The following is a 20,566-nucleotide window of genomic DNA, read 5'->3' as shown; positions in this document are numbered from 1 at the left end:
GCATAGTTGATTAAGTCGTGTGAACTCTTACAGTGGTAGACTAGCAGATGTAGGGGAAAGTAGGTGTAACTGTCTACCCATTGTAAGGTGCTAACACTTCTGAAAGACTGTGTCTCGGTCATCCGTTTCTCAACACCATGTAGTGCGAGAAATCCAACGGAGGAGATCGAGTCTTGTGGGGAAAAGTGCACAAACCTCTGCGGAGTGTACAATCTAATCATGGTTAGCCGTGTCCCCAGTTATGGACATCTTGAGTATCTAGTTCTTGGTTTATCATGGGAATCTCATCAACTTATACTTAAATAATTTTGTTGGGTTGTTAATGATTAGTTTTAATTGGGATTCAGAGGGGGTTTACCTTCTCAATATTTTTTTCAACCAACTTTGTAGTTATAAAAATATATTCCTTTGTAGTAGGGAAAAATTGGCTTTTCGCAAAACTGTAACCATAGAGCTTTCCACCAGCCAAATATGCATGTAGTGATAGCATTATTCTGTTCATTACTCTCTATGTGTTACATTGCCAGCATATTCCATGTGCTGACCCATTTTCGGGCTGCAATGTATCATGTTGCAGACTTTTCAGACGACGAGTAAGGAGCCTTAGGTCGTGGTCTTATACTCAGTGATGCCGTTGGAGTTGATGGACTCACTTTGTCTTCCAAGCCTTCCGCTGTTATCGTAATTAGATGGCCTTAAGCCATATTTATTGTAATAAGTTCTCTCTTGAGACTATTCGATGTAATAAGTGTGTGATTGCTACTCTGTTATGAATCCTTCAAGTACTGTGCGTGTCAGCATTACCGATCCAGGGATGACACTGATGCATAGAGAATGGACTGTTTGAGGTCTGGTCGCTACAAAGATGGTATCAGATCACACGCTGACTGTAGGACACGACCACTAAGCTAAAGCCCTAGATCACTACTCTCTTCTCATTTCTGACTCCTCTCCTTTCTTCCACTCTTTTAGGATGGCGGATGCAAGGAACAAGTCCACGCAACCGGATGAGGATACACCTTTTGGACGACACTTGAAGGAAGTTACTAGGTACTTGAACATCGGAATACCAAGCTACACCGGGACCACAACGCCACACTACCAGAAGAGGAGCGCTGGATGTTTCAAGTTCAAGTTCCAGGAAGGACGTTCATGCCAGTCACTGAACCCATAGAGTTTTCCTTTGATGCACCAACCTGGAGTCTAGGAAAGAGTATGGCAACTCACATTACCATGGGACGCATTGGAGAAGTGTACCACAATGATCTCAAGGATACTATCTACCAGATTTGTGGGCGCCGAGACGAGCAATGGGAGATGATCAGCACCAGGAAGGATAGATCTATTGCAGCTTTCATTCAGGAGTTAAACCAGCACATTCGTCGCCAGAAAAACTAGATGTGCGCAGACATGATAGATCTGAAGAAGGCAAAGACTAGGATCATGGAACTGGAAGGAGAACTCAAGGCTACACGCGAGGATTATATGGAGGAAATCGTCGCACTAGTGAGGAAGAACGGCGACCTGACACAGAAGCTAGGAGTATTCATGGGAGACCCAGCACCAGGAGGAGAAGATGATGATTCTACTTGCCCGGAGAACTACATCATCATCGACGACACCGACTCGGACCCCAGTGAGGATGATTGCGAGGATGAAGACGGAGCAGATATCATGGAGTCTTCGACTGAGCAATTTTTCTAGTAGACCACCAAATTAGTAGTAGTATTCCACCATGTATATAGTATAGTCCAAGCACTTTGTAACGATAGTTAGATCGATTGTATGCCTTGTTTGAATTGATTGGAGTGATATGATTGTGTTTGTCATATGTGCATATGGGTAGTGTTTTCCCTCTAGACCTCATTCTATTCTATTTTCTCATCTTTTCTAAAAAACCCATCAGATGCCTCCGAGATGCGACACCGGATTTGTTTTCCCACCGGAGATCACTCAGTTGATTCAGCAGCAGAATGCCCTGATGCAAGTGCTAGTTCAGAACCAGGGGAACAACAACAACAACAACAACAACCCACCACGACCACCACCTGTTGACCACTTAGCCCGTTTTCTTAGGCTGAATCCGCCGGTGTTCTCCAACAGCACCGAGCCGATTGTGGCAGATGATTGGCTCCGCAAGGTTGGAAGGGAGCTGACCACTGCAGGATGCATAGATGCGGAGAGAGTGCGTTTTGCCGCACATCATTTGATGGACCCGCAGCATCATGGTGGGAGAATTACACAGCCACACACCCTATTGACACTGTCACATGGGACCAGTTTCAGCAAGCTTTCCGTACTGGCCATGTTTCAGCAGGAGCTATGGCCATGAAGAAGCGTGAGTTTCGCAACTTACGCCAAGGAGGATGCACCGTAGGCCAGTATGTGGAGGACTTTAGTAAACTAGCACGTTATGCCCCAGATGACGTTGCTACAGATGCAGCCAAGCAGGAGAAGTTTCTGGAAGGATTGAATGATGAGCTGAGCATGCAGTTGATGGTAGCAACCTTCAACAACTACCAGGAGTTGGTAGATAGAGCTCTCATGATTGAAGGGAAGCAGCAGCAGATTGAAAGCCGCAAGAGGAAGTATGGACAAGGGAAGTACAATTCTGGAGTTCATCAGAAGCCACGTTTTACCCCAAATTCGGGAGGACCTTTTCAGCATACCCATGGAGGAGGAGGTTCGCACAACCATAGTGGACCCAAGAATGGTAATGGGAATGGAGGAAGCAACGGACAGAACCGGACCAACCCATCGACCCCAGCCAAGAGGGATCTAAGCCAAGTCACTTGCTACAAATGCCAGAAGACTGGACATTATGCAAATGAATGTCCCGAAGCTAAGAATGAAAATGGCAATGGAAGCTCTGGGAAGAAGCCCAACCCTTTCAACAAAGGACATGTGAACCACGTGAATGTGGAGGAGGTTGAAGCACAGCCCGATGCAGTAATAGGTAAGTTTTTGGTTAAGTCATTTACTACAATCGTTCTTTTTGATACTGGTGCATCGCATTCATACATATCAAGGGGATTTGTGGATAAGTTTAAGTTGCCCACCAAAGTTCTTAGAACACCTATGTTAGTAACCTTGCCAGGAGCAGAGTATATGGCAAGCCAAGGATGTTTTCAGATGCCATTGGCCATAGGTAGGCATGTTTTCCCCTCAGACCTAATAGTTTTGGGGTCGCAAGGTTTGGATGTGATTTTGGGAATGGATTGGCTATCGATGTATGGAGGAAACATCAATTGCGCCAGTAAGACGATCCTGCTTACTACCCCAGAAGGAAGAAGGATTAAGTATGTATCCCGGCATGTGCCGAAGAGGACTTAAGTGAATTCCTTATCAGGAGTTGTACAGGAGGAAGTGCGTGTGGTGAAGGATTTCCCTGACGTATTTCCAGAGGAGTTGCCAGGCATGCCACCGGATAGAGACATTGAGTTTTTGATTGAGCTTTTGCCAGGCACAGGGCCAATATCTAAGAGACCGTACAGGATGCCTGCTAAGGATTTGGAGGAAATTAAGAAGCAGATTAAGGAGTTACTGGATAAAGGATATATTCGCCCAAGTTCGTCACCTTGGGGATCACCAGTACTTCTAGTGGAGAAGAAAGATGGATCGTTAAGGATGGTTGTTGATTATCGTGGTTTGAATGAAGTAACCATCAAGAACAAGTACCCACTGCCGATGATCAATGATTTGTTTGACCGACTACAAGGAGCTAAAGTATTTTCCAAGATTGATTTGCGATCAGGATACCACCAGTTGAAGATTCGAGAGCAGGATATACCCAAGACAGCTTTTACCACAAGGTATGGGCTATATGAGTACACCGTTATGTCATTCGGTCTGACTAACGCACCTGCCTATTTTATGAACATGATGAAGAAAGTGTTTATGGAGTTTTTGGATAAGTTCGTCGTAGTGTTCATTGATGATATTCTGGTCTATTAGAAGAATGAAGAAGAGCATAAGGAGCATTTGCGTTTGGTACTTGGAAAGCTCAGAGAACATCAGTTATATGCCAAGTTCAGCAAGTGCGGGTTTTGGTTAAAGGAAGCTGGATTCCTTGGACATGTTATTTTCGGAGAAGGAATAGTAGTTGATCCCACCAAGGTTAACACTGTGACAAATTGGGAAGCACCCACGACAGTTGGAGAAATCCGGAGTTTTCTTGGACTCGCAGGATACTACCGGAGATTCATTCAGAATTTCTCGAAGATTGCAAAGCCTATGACGGAGTTGGTGAAGAAAGACACCAAATTCAATTGGACTAAGGAATGTGAGGCTAGTTTCCAGGAGTTGAAGAAATGTTTGGTTACATCGCTAGTATTGATTCTGCCAGATCAACGCAAGGATTATGAAGTATATTGCGACGCTTCTCGTCGAGGACTTGGAGCAGTGCTAATGCAGGAGGGAAGAGTTGTTTCATATGCCTCATGACAACTTAAACCCCATGAGTTGAATTATGCTACACATGATTTGGAGCTAGCAGCCGTAGTGCATGCGTTGAAGACATGGAGATATTTTCTCATCGGAAACCATTGTGAGGTGTACACGGATCACAAGAGTTTGAAGTACATTTTCACGCAGAAGGAGTTGAATCTCAGGCAAAGGAGATGGTTGGAGCTCATTAAGGATTATGATATGAGATTGCATTATCACCCATGGAAGGCTAACGTAGTAGCTGATGTGTTGAGCCGCAAGAGCCATGTCAACACACTCATGACTGGAGAGTTACCCAAGGAGTTAGCAGAGGATCTTCGCGAACTATGTTTGGAAATAGTTCCGAGAGGCTATGTAGCGGCATTGGATATTCAGTCTACTTTGATGGATAAGATCAGAGAAGCTCAGAAAACAGACAAGGAGATTGCTGAGATAAAGGAAAGGTTGAGTAAAGGAAAAGCCAAGGGATTTCGTGAGGATGAGCACGATACCTTATGGTTTGAGGACCGCGTCTATGTGCCCAATGATCCGGATATTAGGAAGTTGATTTTGCAAGAGGCCCATGATTCACCATATTTGATTCACCCAGGAAATACCAAGATGTATCTGGATTTGAAGGACAGTTTCTGGTGGACCGGAATGAAGAAGGATATTGTGGAGTATGTAGCAGTTTGTGATGTATGTCAGAGAGTGAAGGCAGAGCATCAGAAGCCAGTAGGATTGCTACAACCATTGCCGATACCCGAATGGAAGTGGGATAAGCTAGGCATGGATTTTATCATGGGATTGCCCAGGACTCGTTCAGGCTATGACTCGACATGGGTTGTAGTCGATCGTTTGACGAAGGTAGCTCATTTCATGCCAGTAAAGACCACTTATACCAGTGCTAAGTTGGCAAAGATATACATGACCAGGATCGTATGTCTGCATGGAGTTCCGAGGACCATTGTATCAGATAGAGGAACCCAGTTTAGTTCAAAGTTTTGGAATCAGTTGCACGAAACTTTGGGTACCAGGCTAGAGTTCAGTACCGCTTTTCATCCACAAACAGACGGACAGACCGAGAGAGTCAATCAGATTTTGGAGGACATGCTGAGAGCTTGTGCGCTAGATTATGGATCCAGTTGGGATGACAATTTGCCATATCCAGAGTTTTCTTACAACAATAGCTACCAATCCAGTTTGAAGATGGCCCCTTTCGAAGCTCTGTACGGAAGGAGGGGCAGGACACCGCTGTTGTGGGACGAAGTTGGAGACCGTCAGTTGTTTGGACCAGATTTGATTAAAGAGTCTGAACAGAAGGTGAAGTTGATTCGCGATAGGCTCAAGGTAGCCCAGTCCAGGCAGAAGACTTATGCGGATTCTAAACGCAAGGAGACAGTTTACGAAGTCGGAGACAGAGTTTATCTTCGAGTATCACCACTTCGAGGAGTGAAGCGCTTTGGAGTTAAGGGAAAGTTAGCGCCACATTTTGTAGGACCATACAAAGTTTTGTAGCGTATGGGAGAAGTTGCTTACAAGTTGGAATTGCTCGAAGGATTGTCAGGAGTTCACGATGTGTTCCATGTATCCCAGTTGAAGAAGTGCCACGCGGAGATGGCTAAGATACCACTGAAAGATACAGTGCCCCTGGAAACGGTTCGGTTGGATAGTAATTTGACCTATGAGGAGAAACCAGTTAAGATTCTCGAATATGCCAGCCGAGTCACCCGCAGTAAGGTTATCAAGTTTTGCAAAGTTCTGTGGAGTCACCATACCGAGGATGAAGCCACCTGGGAGCGAGAGGAAGATCTACGGAAGGACCACTCTCACCTATTTTCTAGCCAACCCGAATCTCGAGGGCGAGATTCTTCTTAAGGGGGGGGTAGGTTTGTAACATCCCAAATTTTCAATTTGGAATGTTATACATTAGATCATCATGCATAACATATTTTATTGCATTTTGTTTTGTGATCCTAGAAATTCTACGCAACTCGAGGACCCACGGAGAGAGTTGGGGATTTCGTTATTTTCATATTTTGGGTTTTCTCAAATTTTGAAAATAGGATCATTTGTTTTAATTATTTTTCTCTCCGAAAATATTTCATATCAAAATATATGAGAGGGGATAAAATGAATTCTCCACAAATAATGAAATATTGGAGGAAAAATATTAAAAACAAATATTTGATTTTATTTGGATTTTATTTGATTATTATTTGAATTAGGAAAAATATGAGTTTTTCAAAATTGCATTTAGGCCCCAAATAAATGTTCACCTTGTCCGGCTTGATTTTAGAAGTCGGGCAAAATTTATTTCGGGATTTGTGGAGTCCATTTAGTATTTCTTTTATTTGTTTTTCTGCGTAAAATTATTTAAAAAAACGCGAACCGACCTTGGGCCGTATTCGGCAGGACTCCGCCCGGCCAGGCCTTTATAAGGCGCGCCCCCGAGGCCCCGTCAGCCCAAGTCGCCCCCGCCGACGAAAACCCTAACCCTAGCCCGATCCGCCGCCGTCGCCCGAGCCGCCGCCGCCCGCCGTCCCGCCGCCCGACGCTGGAGCCCCGCCGCCGTCCCACCGCCGACCCTGCCACCGCCGACCCCGCCGCCCCGCCGGAGCCGCCCGTCGCCCCGCCGAGGTTGACCACCGCCCCGCCGCCGGCGGTTTTCCTCGAGAAAACCGTTCGGTGTTCCGTCCGGTTTTTCGTTCGTTTTTTTTAAAACCTAGATCTGTTTTTTTTCGGTTTAGTTTATTTAGCGAACACTCGTTCGTTCGTTCGTTTTAAAGAACGGTTTTCGTTTTTTTCCGCAGACAGCGAACGTTCGTTCGTTAGCTTGTTCGTCTGTTTTCTTTTTCTCGGATTTTCCGCGATTATTTCTGATCGCGATTTCTGATCTGTTTTTCGTTCTAGTATAACTTTTCGCTCTTTTATCGGAATCAGGCGATTCAAGCGCCTAGAGTTTCGTCTCGAAACCCTCTTTCCATTTAACCAACTCAAACAAGTTTTTGCTACTGTAAAATTTGACTTAGGTCCAGATTAGTAAACGAAGATTGTTTCTTTCGCCGTTTGACTTTCGTTGCTTCGTTTGATTTGATTCTTTTTGCAAACCGGAGTTCTTAATTTGAACTTTCTGGTTAGATCTTTTATTTGAGTTTTACCTATGCATTAGATGAGTGCTTATTTTATGCTTGTTTGTTTGCGATAGAGTACCCGGAGTGCGCAGCGTGCTACTTCGAATCTCTAGGTTTCACGGATCATCAGCATGGCAAGTAACACTTTGATCATACCTCTTCTCATACCCAGTTTTATTGCATTAGATCAATCCTCAAACAATTGCATGATTAGGATCTAATTAAATTGTGGGTATCGGGAAGTAGATGAGGTAGTACCTATTACCTGTTTTATTATCAACCTTTGGGAGTTACTTCTACGTTTGCTTATTGTTATGCTATGCTAGTAGACGTGGATTGGGTGAGTGTATCCATGATAGATGTGAGATTGTTAATTAATGGTTTACTTAAGGTGGCAACTTAAACACACATCTGGGTGGATTGAGGCACCTGGGTATTCCAGTGATTGCCTGTTTCTTTATGGACCGCCACCCAGGCTCAAAGGGATCATGAGATTATTCATGCTAGAAACTTCCGTGTGCAGCCACATGCTATTATGGGCTCTAGCATAGTTGTTTAAGTCGTGTGAACTCTTACAGTGGTAGACTAGCAGATGTAGGGGAAAGTAGGTGTAACTGTCTACCCATCGTAAGGTGCTAACGCTTCTGAAAGACCGTGTCTCGGTCATCCGTTTGTCAAATACCATGTAGTGCGAGAAATCCCACGGAGGAGATCGAATCTTGTGGGGAAAAGTGCACAAACCTCTGAAGAGTGTACAATCTAATCATGGTTAGCCGTGTCCCCGGTTATGGACATCTTGAGTATCTAGTTCATGGATTATCATGTGAATCTCATCATCTTATACTTAACTAATTTTGTTGGGTTGTTAATGATTACTTTTAATTGGGATTGAGAGGGGTTTAACTTCTCAATATTTTTTTCAACCAACTTTGTAGTTAAATAAAAATATATTCCTTTGCAGTAGGGAAAAATTGGCTTTTCGAAAAACTGTAACCATAGAGCTTTCCACCAGCCAAATATGCATGTAGTGATAGCATTATTCTGTTCATTACTCTCTATGTGTTACATTGCCAGCATATTCCATGTGCTGACCCGTTTTCGGGCTGCAACGTATCATGTTGCAGACTTTTCAGACGATGAGTAAGGAGCCTTAGGTCATGGTCTTATACTCAGTGATGCCGTTGGAGTTGATGGACTCACTTTATCTTCCAAGCCTTCTGCTGTTATCGTAATTAGATGGCCTTAAGCCATATTTATTGTAATAAGTTCTCTCTTGAGACTATTCGATGTAATAAGTGTGTGATTGCTACTCTGTTATAAATCCTTCAAGTACTGTGCGTGTCAGCATTACCGATCCAGGGATGACACTGATGCACAGAGACTGGACTGTTTGAGGTCTGGTCGCTACATTCACCCCAAGCATTGGCTCCATTCCATCCTTGTATAGCTTGATGTATCTCTCGCCATTTTGCAGCACCTTGTGTGATCTGTCGTAGGGTGTATGGAACCATACACTCTTCTTCAATACAGTGCTCCTTCATGCGATCTTCCATGTTCTGGATCCATCGGTCCGTCTCCAATTGAGTCATCGGTCCAGAAAATATGGGTTCATCTCCAGTCACCCTCTATTGGTTCCAAGGGTATTGGGTGAGATAAGAGAGATAGAGAGGGATACACACAATACAAACAATAGTTTTGAAGAGACATATTTTATTTTGTGGCTGTCGGAAAAACATCAAACAAATGACAGCTCACCATCGTCGCATCTAACGTAAGTATATAACAGGGGTTTGGTCTTCTAAAGGTCAATAAATCTTCAAAGTCGCCAAACTCTTCAAGTCTTGTTCATGTCTGCGATGGCTTCTTCCGACCATGCTTTTCCTTCTCAAGTTCTTTTGCCATATCATCTCTGTTGACGCAAAGTCTCTCGTGACATCCATTTAATATTTCTAGAGTTGCGTTCCAAACTTCTGGGTTTCAACATCCTTGGCATGAACCATGGTCCTACTGTCCTTCAGTTCCTGACGAATGACCGGTATCTCGAGGTTTTGCTTCTCCAGCTTGGCTACTTTCAGCTTCTGGGTCCTGAGTTCTTCACGAAATGATTCCTCGTCAAATACAGCTTCCTGCAAGTCCATCTTAAAATTCTAGATGTAATACTCCAGATCCTGGCGATACACCAGCTAAGGTTAAAACTTCATCTTTTGCTGGTAGGTGCTCCATTAGCCCTTTTTTCATCCAATCCTTCCAAAGAAACGTATGCTTAACTTAGAACGGTGACAATAGCATAAGCGGGTGATAACATCATGGATAGCCGGGTTTATGCCCATGTCATTTCCATGAGCTATCATTCCATAGTTGATATCTCCTGCCTTAGGGTTTTCTTGACAAAGCTTTAAGTTTTAACGCTCCATGTTCCGGTCTTTCTCCAACACACCTTAATCTTGGGCATTGACAGCTTCAATAGTCTGACGAGTTCCATCAGGGTAGCCTTCCTAGGTCATTCCAATCTAGAAATTCTTCAGAGCCTTCGAATTCTCCTAGTCTTCGGACTCTTCAACCGTTGTAGTTTCCATTATTATAATGTATGGTAAAATCCTCTTCATTCTGAAGTGGTCTTAGTTGTCCGATATCTTGTCCTTCTCGGAGTAGTCATATCAGCTGAATCTTCACGTGGTCAAAAGGGGAAAGGGTATAGTCTAACTATTTGAGATGAGAGGAAATACTTGGTAAAGCTTAGAAAAGATGAGAGTTAAGGGATCTCTTTTGAAAATAAAGTTTTAGAGAAAATATTTCCTATGGGCTTGCCAATTTCTAGGGGTCACGTCCTACAGTCAACATGTGCTCTGATACCATCTTGTAGCGACCCGACCGGAATGGATCGAAGTCTCTGTGCTTAAGTATCATCCCTGGATCGGTATGCTGACACACGCAGTACTCGAGGATTTATAACAGAGGTAAGTCACATGTATAAAGTAACGTAAATACTATTACCTCAATCCATATAGCTGAAGTAACAACAAAGTTGTGGAGTCCCAACAGCACCAACGACAAAGTTGAGTGTAGACAACATAACCCTATCGTTTCACTTACTCATCGTAAGATTCCTGCAACATGAGACGCTTCAGCCATGTAGGTCAGTACATTGAATGTACTGGCAACATTCGCACTATAGAGCAATGATGAATAATGACTATCTCTACATGCATATTTGGCTGGTGGAGGCTCTAAGTTCAATTTTGCATAAAGCTAATTTTTCCTACAACAAAGGAATAAATTTTATTTAACTACCCTGTTTATGCCATTATTGAGAAGGTTCCTCCAACTCAATCCCAAAATTCCCAAATTATTAATAACCCAACAATTCCATTAAATAGAGTGATGAGATCAACCAATAATTCAAATACCAGATACTCAAAGATGTCCATAACCGGGGACACGGCTAATCAAGATTAGTTTGTACACTCTGCAGTGGTTTGCGCACTTTTCTCCACAAGACTCGATCTCCTCCGTTGAATTTCTCGCACTGCCTGATGTTTGAGAACCGGATGATCGAGACACAGTATTTCTGAAGCATTAACTCTTTACTCTGGGTAGACAGTTACACCTACTTTCCCCTACATCTACTAGTCTACCACTGAAAGAGGTCACACAACTTACTCAACTATGCCAGAGCCCATAATGGCTTGTGGCTGCACACAGACGTTTCTAGCATGAATAATCTTATGATCCGTTTGAGCCTGGGTGGCATTCCATAGGGTGATCACATGGGTACTCCGGGATCCCCTTGGGCAAGCACTGGGTTCTCCAGGTGCCCGGGCAAACCACTGGGTTCTCCAGGGTGCCCCAACCATTCCACCCAGATGTGTGTTAATGTTGCCACCTTAAAGTTAATACTCTCGCAACTTTCATGAATCTCACATACCAATCCCCGTCTATGAGCATGGCTTGGCAATATGAGCATAACGCATGTCCCGGGGTAATCAAAGGTAATAAGTTCCTGCCTCATCAGCTACATAGCAATGCCCCAACTCCCAATCCTACTCATGCAATATTTGAGGGTGAAACTAATGCAAGTAAAACTGGGTATAAAAGAGTATGATCAAAGTGTGAACTTGCCTTGTAATGTTGATGCATATTCTTTGCACTCATAATTCTTGATAGTTCTACTCATCATACTCTGATCAATCTATTGTGAGCAAGCAATTATAACCACACATAAGCAATCACGCAAAAGATCCAAAAGAACGAAGAAACACTTCAGAAAACTTCAAAACCAACAAACAAAGATTCTGGACATAAACATATTTTTAACAGCAGCAAAATTATGTGATTTTGATCTTAACAGAAGGTACATGTCAAGATCTTTGATTTGCAAAAAGAATCAATTAAATCGGAGCTGTAAAACTCAAGTTATAGCCAAAACAAGTTTGAACTTGAATCTGATCTAATTCAAATTTTAAAATTTCAAAAATTTGATTTTATGTGTTCTCTGGATAGAGGGGATCATAACGAAGAATTGGGCGTTGGTTTCACTGGATTTGGACAAACGAGCAAAAAGTTGTGACCATTTGAAGAACAGGGACTAATCTGTAAAGAAAGTATTTACATTGGGGTCCCTGGCTATGTAACAGAAAAGCGATGAACACGATCACCACAGAAACTGAACTAGCGAACACTCGCTACTTAGAGAAAAACGGTTGAAAAGAAAAAAAACTATTTAATCGGGACCGTTGGGGGAAGATCGGACGGACGAGAGGGGAGCGGTAGTTACCGCGGTGGTGAGGTCGTCGGCGGCGAGTCAAGCGGCAGCGGCGGCGGCAGATCCGATCGGGGTGGCGCTCTGATTGTCGAAGAGGGCAGCGGAGCGGTCGGGGAAGGGCGGCCCTGGGCGGCGGGTGCGGTGGTGGCGTTGGCGGAGGTCGACGGCGAAGCGGGCGGCCGCTGCGGCGCTCGACGGCAACGGCGGCGATGAAGTGCGGCGACTTCTGTGGCTGCTGCTGCTGGTTCGATGGGAGGAGAGGGGGTCCGGGGGCGGCGTATATAAATGGGCGGGGAAGGGCGGCTTGGAGAAGGGTTCAGGGAGGAGTCCGGCGTGGTCACGGCGAGCGGCGGCGGTTCGTGTGGGCGGCGGAGTCCGCTCGGGAGGGAGACGGCGCGCGGCTGGGCTGGCCTGGCGACTAGCGGGGCCGGCCCCGTTCGGCGGAAAAGTTTTTTTTGAAAAAAACACAGACATAAGTAAAATAAAACCAAAAAAATAAAAATATAATATAGGCATATTATATATCAAAATTTACAGAAAAAGATTTTCTACAACATGAACATTTGTTTAGCGGCAAAGAAATTATACTAAAAACTAAATAAAGCAAACAGTGCTACTGTTGCAATAAAACCCATAAAAATCATTTTAAAATACCAAAATGATTTCAAATTTATTTTCTCCTAATTTTACATTGAAGGGAATCATTTTACCCTTATTTCCATTTATTTTATTTTTGGAGAAAAATAATTTGAATAAAAACCAAATATCTCTAAATTGAAAATGATTTTCAAAATACCTTCAAAGGGACTTTAAATTTGATTCTTTTAAACTTCCAACTCATATTTCATATGATTTGAAGATGTCATTTTATCTTCTCTCATGAAAATCATTGAGTTGCATAAAGTTTCTGAATTTGAAATATTTCCAAATGAGATTCAAATATTTTCAAAACCCTTTTCATTTATTTAAATGGAAGAAGTCATATCATCTTCACTCTAGGGTTTTGTGATGAAATAAACTTGAATTCATGGAGATCATAAATGCAAAATGAAAGTTTGGGAAAGTCCTTTTATTCCCTCTCATTCAACTTTCAAAAAGTTTCAAATTTCACTCAATTTCACACAAGCAACCACATCACAATGAAACAAACCAACCAAAACTATTTATTTAATATAACATTCCAAAATTTAGAATTTTGGGATGTTACCGCTTAAAACGAGGACTTCAAAAACGTTTTGAACGCTACGGAGCATATGAGATGTTCCAAGAGTTGAAATTGGTATTTCAGATTCATGCCCATGTCGAGAGGTATGAGACCTGTGACAAGTACTTTGCCTACAAGACAGAGGAGAATAACTCAACCAGTGAGCATGTGCTCAGAATGTCTGTATACTACAATCACTTGAATCAAGTGGGAGTTAATCTTCCAGGTAAGATAGTGATTGACAGAGTTCTCCAGTCACTATCACCAAGCTACTAGAACTTCGTGATGAACTATAATGTGCAAGGGATGACGGAAAAGATTCCGGAGCTCTTCACGATGTGGAAATCGGCAGAGGTAGAAATCAAGAAAGAGCATCAAGTGTTGATGGTTGACAAGACCACTAGTTTCAAGTAAAAGGGCAAAGGAAAAGAAAAGGAACTTCAAGAAAAATGACAAGCAAGTTGCCACTCCCGTGAAGAAGCCCAAAGCTAGACCTAAGCATGAAACTGAGTGCTTCTACTGCAATGGGAATGATCAGTCGGAGCAGAACTACCCCAAATAGTTGGCGGATTATAAGGATGGGAAAGTGAACAAAGGTTTATTTGATATACATGTTATCGATGTATACTTTACTAGTGTTCATAGTAACCCCAGGGTATTTGATACCGGTTTGATACGTCTCCAACGTATCTACCTTTCCTAATGCTTTTCCTCTTGTTTTGGACTCTAATTTGCATGATTTGAATGAAACTAACCGCGGACTAACACTGTTTTCAGCAGAACTACCATGGTGTTGTTTTTGTGCAGAAATAAAAGTTCTCGGAATGGAACAGAACTTTGCGAGGATTTTTTATATCAATAATAAGAATTTCTGGAGCCAAGACCTGCCGGAGAGGGGCACCTGGGTGGGCACAACCCACCAGGGCGCGCCCCCTCTCCTGGTGCGCCCAGGTGGGTTGTCCCCACCTCGTGGCCCCGCAGACCCTGATTCTGACGCTATAAAATCACATTATTCTAGAAAAAAATAAGGGAGAAAGAATTATCGCGATCCACGAGACGGAGCCGCCGCCAAGCCCTATTCTTCCTCGGGAGGGCAGATCTGGAGTCCGTTTGGGGCTCCGGAGAGGGGCATCTTCGTTCTTCGTCATCACCAACCCTTCTCCATCGCCAATTCCATGATGCTCCCCACCGGGAGTGAGTAATTCCTTCGTAGGCTCGCTGGTCGGTGAGGAGTTGGATGAGATTCATCATGTAATCAAGTTAGTTTTGTTAGGGCTTGATCCCTAGTATCCACTATGTTCCTAGATTGATGTTGCTATGACTTTGCTATGCTTAATGCTTGTCACTTTGGGCCCGGGTGCCATGAACTCAGATCTGAACCATTTATGTTATCATCATTATATCCATGTTTTAGATCCGATCTTGCAAGTTATAGTCACCTACTACGTGTTATGATCCGGCAACCCCGGAGTGACAACAACCGGGCCCACTCGCGGTGATGACCGTAGTTTGAGGAATTCATGTATTCACTATGTGTTAATGCTTTGTTCCAGTTCTCTATTAAAGGAGGCCTAAATATCCCTTAGTTTCCAGTATGGACCTCGTTGCCACGGGAGGGTAGGACAAAAAATGCCATGCAAGTTCTTTTTATAAAGCACGTATGACAATTTACGGAATACATGCCTACATTATGTCGATGAACTGGAGCTAGTGTCGTATCGCCCTAGGTTATAACTGTCATGATGAATATCATCCAACAAGTCACCGATCCAATGCCTACAAATTTAGCCTATATTGTTTCTGCTAAGTTACTACTGCTATCTTCACTGTTAGACTTGCCACAAAATTACTGCTATCACTGTTACCGTTACTATTGCTGCTGCCACTACTATCAAAACTATCATACTACTTTGCTACTGATCACTTTGCTGCTGATAATTAATCTCCATGTGTGGTTGAATTGACAACTCAGCTGCTAATACCTTCAAATATTCTTTGGCTCCTCTTGTGTCGAATCTATAAATTTGGGTTGAATACTCTACCCTCGAAAACTGTTGCGATCCCCTATACTTGTGCGCCGTTGCCGGGGAGCATAGCCTATATTTGTTGAGTCACTTGGGATCATTATCATATTATCACTATGAAGAACCTGAAGGACGCTAAGACTAAGATATTTCCCTCAAAGACGAGGGGAGGTAAGGAACTGCCATCCAGTTCTGCTTTAGATTCACCTTCGGTTATAAGTAAACTTGCAACTCCACCACATGCTATTAATTCTGATATGTCGCAAGTTATTGATGATGCTACTTCTGCTATGAATAATGCTTATGATGATGCTAGTACCTTTCTTGATAATGATGATGTGCCACTTGGTGAATTTCTTGATAAACAAATTGCTAGAGTAATACAACATGATGTTGTTGAATCTGATGATGAGCTTGAAACTGAATCTCCTGAAACACCTGCTAGAACTAGCCTTCCTAGATATGAATTGCCTAAGGTACCGGAAGGTTATGTTATGATTGAAGAGACAACTAGAGATATTCTTGCTTGTAAGGATAGAGATGATCTAGAGAAGTTATTACACAAGTATAAAGAAAAATCTCTGAATGCTAGAATGAAATGTGATTCTAAGTTTGCTACTTCACCTATCTTTATTGATGATAAGGATTATGAATTCTCTGTCGACCCAAAATTAATTACTTTGGTTGAATCCGATCCTTTCCAAGGTTATGAAACTGAAACTGTTGTGGCACATCTTACTAAGTTGAATGATATAGCCACCCTTTTTACTCATGATGAGAAAACTCGTTATTACTTTATTCTAAAATTATTTCCTTTCTCATTAAAGGGTGATGCTAAAGCTTGGCACAATACTCTTGCTCCTGGTTGTGTGCGTAGTCCCCAGGATATGATTTACTACTTCTCTGAAAAATATTTTCCTGCTCATAAGAAACAAGCTGCGTTACAGGAAATATTTAACTTTGTTCAAATTAAATAAGAGAGTCTCCCACAAACTTGGGGGGGGGGGCTTTGCCAATTACTTAATGCTTTGCCTGATCATCCTCTTAAGAAAAATGAAATACTTGATCTCTTTGCTCGAAGCTCCGTTTCCGAAACTATTTTGGGGGATTGTTGCTTGGTATGTGACTCTGCCGTTTGTTCAATTAGTTTTTGTTTTAGTGGTTTATATTTTCAATAATTAGCTACTCTTGGTAATACTGTAGATGAGCTTGCATGTTGAATTCTTAGTGTTTTAAGTAGTTTGAATGCTTGTTTTGGCCTCTATGTATCCCTATGAGTTGTTGCTATCAATTTTATAAAGTGTTGTTGATAATTTTTTATCAACCCCCAATTTTTTTATATTCAGAAATTGTACGCGGACATGACGCTTGGAAGGAGTTCTTTGAGGAGACGATCCTCGGGGGCATCTTCTAGTGACAGTTCTGCTCGCCGGTCTTATGTTGAACCAAGTGAAAGTTCCATGTGAGATGCCTCCACCAAAACATGATTATGGCCTTGCGATGAGTATATGGTGCGTGTGGGCATTAAGGAGGAATTTGAGCAATATGTTCACAATGTCGGTCTCGGTCCCTACCTTTCAGATAACAAGGGAAGATATTTTGTTCTTGAGAGCGAGACCCGAGGTCACAATGCAGCAGTAGAGGCAGCACGGCAGGCCGAGACGTCCGCACCAAGAGCCTGCGTGAGTTACCACGCCGACTACTATCCAGGCTACTGATCGACTACACAGTTAGGCCAAGAGCCTAAGCTTGGGGGAGTACGTGCTTCCACCGACTTTACATTCATGCTCACTAATTTCATTTGTCGGTGCTCACACTTTTTCATTGTATCATCCATGCTTAGATTTATTTTCTTGCTTTCTTCTTGTGTGTTTGAAAAACTTTAGAAAACCCAAAAAATTAGTTGTAGCTAGTTTACTTTCTATGCATGCTTAGTAGTAATATTAAAAAGAAAACCCAAAAGATTTCCTTGTTCTTCTTTTGCTTGTTGGGAGCTTTCCCGTGTAAATAGTTTTTCTCGTTTTTTCTTTTTATTTGCTTGTTCAAGAAAACCAACAACTCCAAAAACATTTCAGTGTGTTTCTCTGAGTTTCTTTTCTTTTTATTCGAGTTGTACCAAGGAGAAGACCACGATGAAAATGTTGAGTGGCTCTCATATGAATAATTGTTGAACTAATAAAGACCATATTTTACATTGTCTTCTCCTGTTGAATAAAATGTTTGCATATTCCAGCTTAGTCCACGGCACTCTTGCACTATTATTATTTTATATCGTTCCGTCGTGCAAGTGAAAGGCAATAATGACGATATTCGATGAACTGGCCATGGCAGAGAGAAACTGGTATGAACTCGACTTGTTCTGCTTGTGTAAATATGTTTAACCTAGTATCCATGATTCAACCCGTTATGATTAAACATGTTTGCAATGACAATTAGAGATTATAGTTTCTCATGCCATGCATAAGTAGCTGGGAGTTGATAATGATTTATCTTGGATATCAACATAGCGTTAAAATGATTGTGATGTAGTATGATGATATGGTATCCTCTGAATATTCGAGTGGCTTGACTTGGCACATGTTCATGCATGTAGTTGAATCAAAACCAACATAGCCTCTATGATATTTATGTTCATGGTGTTCATATCCTACTCATGCTATTGTCCAATGTTACTTATGCATAATGCATGGTTATGACCGTTGTTGCTCTCTAGCTGGCCGCTTCTCAATCTAATTGCTAGCCTTCGCTTGTACTAAGTGGGAACTCTGCTTGTACATCAAAAACCTTGAACCCAAAGTAATTCCAGATGAGTCCACCATACCTACCTATATATGGTATTACCCTGCCGTCCTAAGTAAATTTGCATGTGCCACCTCTAAAAACTTCTAAAAAAATATCCGTTTTGTGTTCCTGGATCGTTCATGGAACGACAGGAGGTGGTCGGTATCTTCCATGCTAAGCGGGTTATTCTCAGGTCGAGTGTTTATTCACTCGCTATCGCACGATAAAAGGTGGAAATCACAAATATTTTAAGGTAGACGGTAAGAACCTACCGGCGTAGTCCCTGCCGGTAGGGTCCTTTTCACTTTTTTTAGAAGATCTTGATCATTTCAATTTCAAATATGAATGATAGTCGAACACAACAGCAAATAGTGTTCGCAAATCAAAATATGATGATCTCACACTTTATAGTTAGCAAATCGACATATCAAATAGGTTCAACATATCAAATAGGTTCAACATAGTAAATAAGTAGCAAATCAACAACACGAGACGACGAGGATGTTCTCTCTGAAACGGGGATGGACTCTTCCAATCCTTCTTCGGCTGTTTCCCCCTCTTGTCCTGGGTTGGCTGAGTTGATGGAGGTCCGTCATCACCGTCGTACTCCTCCTCCTCATAACCTCCTTCATCGGCTTGCTCTTCTTCTTCTTATTTCTCGTCATCTTCTCCCTCGTCCTCCTCAACAACGTGAGACGGCGAGGATCACTAGAAAAAAAGACACATCCGTGACATTTTGGGCCGAACGAATTTTTTTTCTGTCATACTTATGACACTTCTATGACGATAATTGTGACAAAACCTGGTATCATTATAGTGTTGGAAATATGCCCTAGAGGAAATAATAAATTGGTTATTATTATATTTCCTTGTTCACGATAATCGTTTATTATCCATGCTAGAATTGTATTGATAGGAAACTCAGATACATGTGTGGATGCATAGACAACACCATGTCCCTAGTAAGCCTCTAGTTGACTAGCTCGTTGATCAATAGAAGGTTACGGTTTCCTGACCATGGACATTGGATGTCGTTGATAACGGGATCACATCATTAGGGGAATGATGTGATGGACGAGACCAATCCTAAGCCTAGCACAAGATCATGTAGTTCGTTTGCTCAGAGCTTTTCTAATGTCAAGTATCAGTTCCTTAGACCATGAGATTGTGCAACTCCCGGATACCGTAGGAATGCTTTGGGTGTACCAAACGTCACAACGAAACTGGGTGGCTATAAAGGTGCACTACAGGTATCTCCGAAAGTGTCTGTTGGGTTGGCACGAATCGATACTGGGATTTGTCACTTCGTGTAAACGTAGAGGTATCTCTGGGCCCACTCGGTCGGACATCATCATAATGTGCACAATGTGATCAAGGAGTTGATCACGGGATGATGTGAGTTACGGAACGAGTAAAGAGACTTGCCGGTAACGAGATTGAACAAGGTATCGGGATACCGACGATCGAATCTCGGGCAAGTAACATACCGGTAGACAAAGGGAATTGTATACTGGATTGATTGAATCCTCGACATCGTGGTTCATCCGATGAGATCATCATGGAACATGTGGGAGCCAACATGGGTATCCAGATCCCACTGTTGGTTATTGACCGGAGAACGTCTCGGTCATGTCTGCATGATTCCCGAACCCGTAGGGTCTACACACTTAAGGTTCGATGACGCTAGGGTTATAGGGAATAGATATACGTGGTTACCGAATGTTGTTTCGAGTCCCGGATCAGATCCCGGACGTCACGAGGAGTTCCGGAATGGTCCGGATGTAAAGATTTATATATGGGAAGTCCTGTTTTGGTCACCGGAAAGGTTTCGGGTGATATCGGTAATGTACCGGGACCACCGGGAGGGTCCCGGGGGTCCACCAAGTGGGACCACCAGCCCCATAAGGCTGCATGGGCCAAGTGTGGGAGGGGACCAGCCCCAGGTGGGCTGGTGCGCCCCCCCACCAAGGCCCAAGGCGCATGGGAGAGTGGGAGGGGCAAACCCTAGGTCCAGATGGGCCTTAAGGCCCACCCTAGAGGCGCCCCCTCTCCTCCCCTTGGCCGCACCCTAGATGGGTTTGGGGGCTGCCGCCACCCCTGGGGAGGGAACCCTAGATGGGGGCGCAGCCCCTCCCCTTCCCCTATATATACTTGAGGTATTTGGGGCTGCCATACACACGAGAACGTCTCTCTTTCGGCGCAGCCCTACCCCTCTTCCTTCTCCTCTCCCGCGGTG

Source organism: Aegilops tauschii, chromosome 5, assembly GCF_002575655.3.
Source record: "Aegilops tauschii subsp. strangulata cultivar AL8/78 chromosome 5, Aet v6.0, whole genome shotgun sequence".
Taxonomy (NCBI): domain Eukaryota; kingdom Viridiplantae; phylum Streptophyta; class Magnoliopsida; order Poales; family Poaceae; genus Aegilops; species Aegilops tauschii.
The sequence above is the reverse complement of the archived record's forward strand: the minus strand, read 5'-3'. Positions refer to the sequence as shown.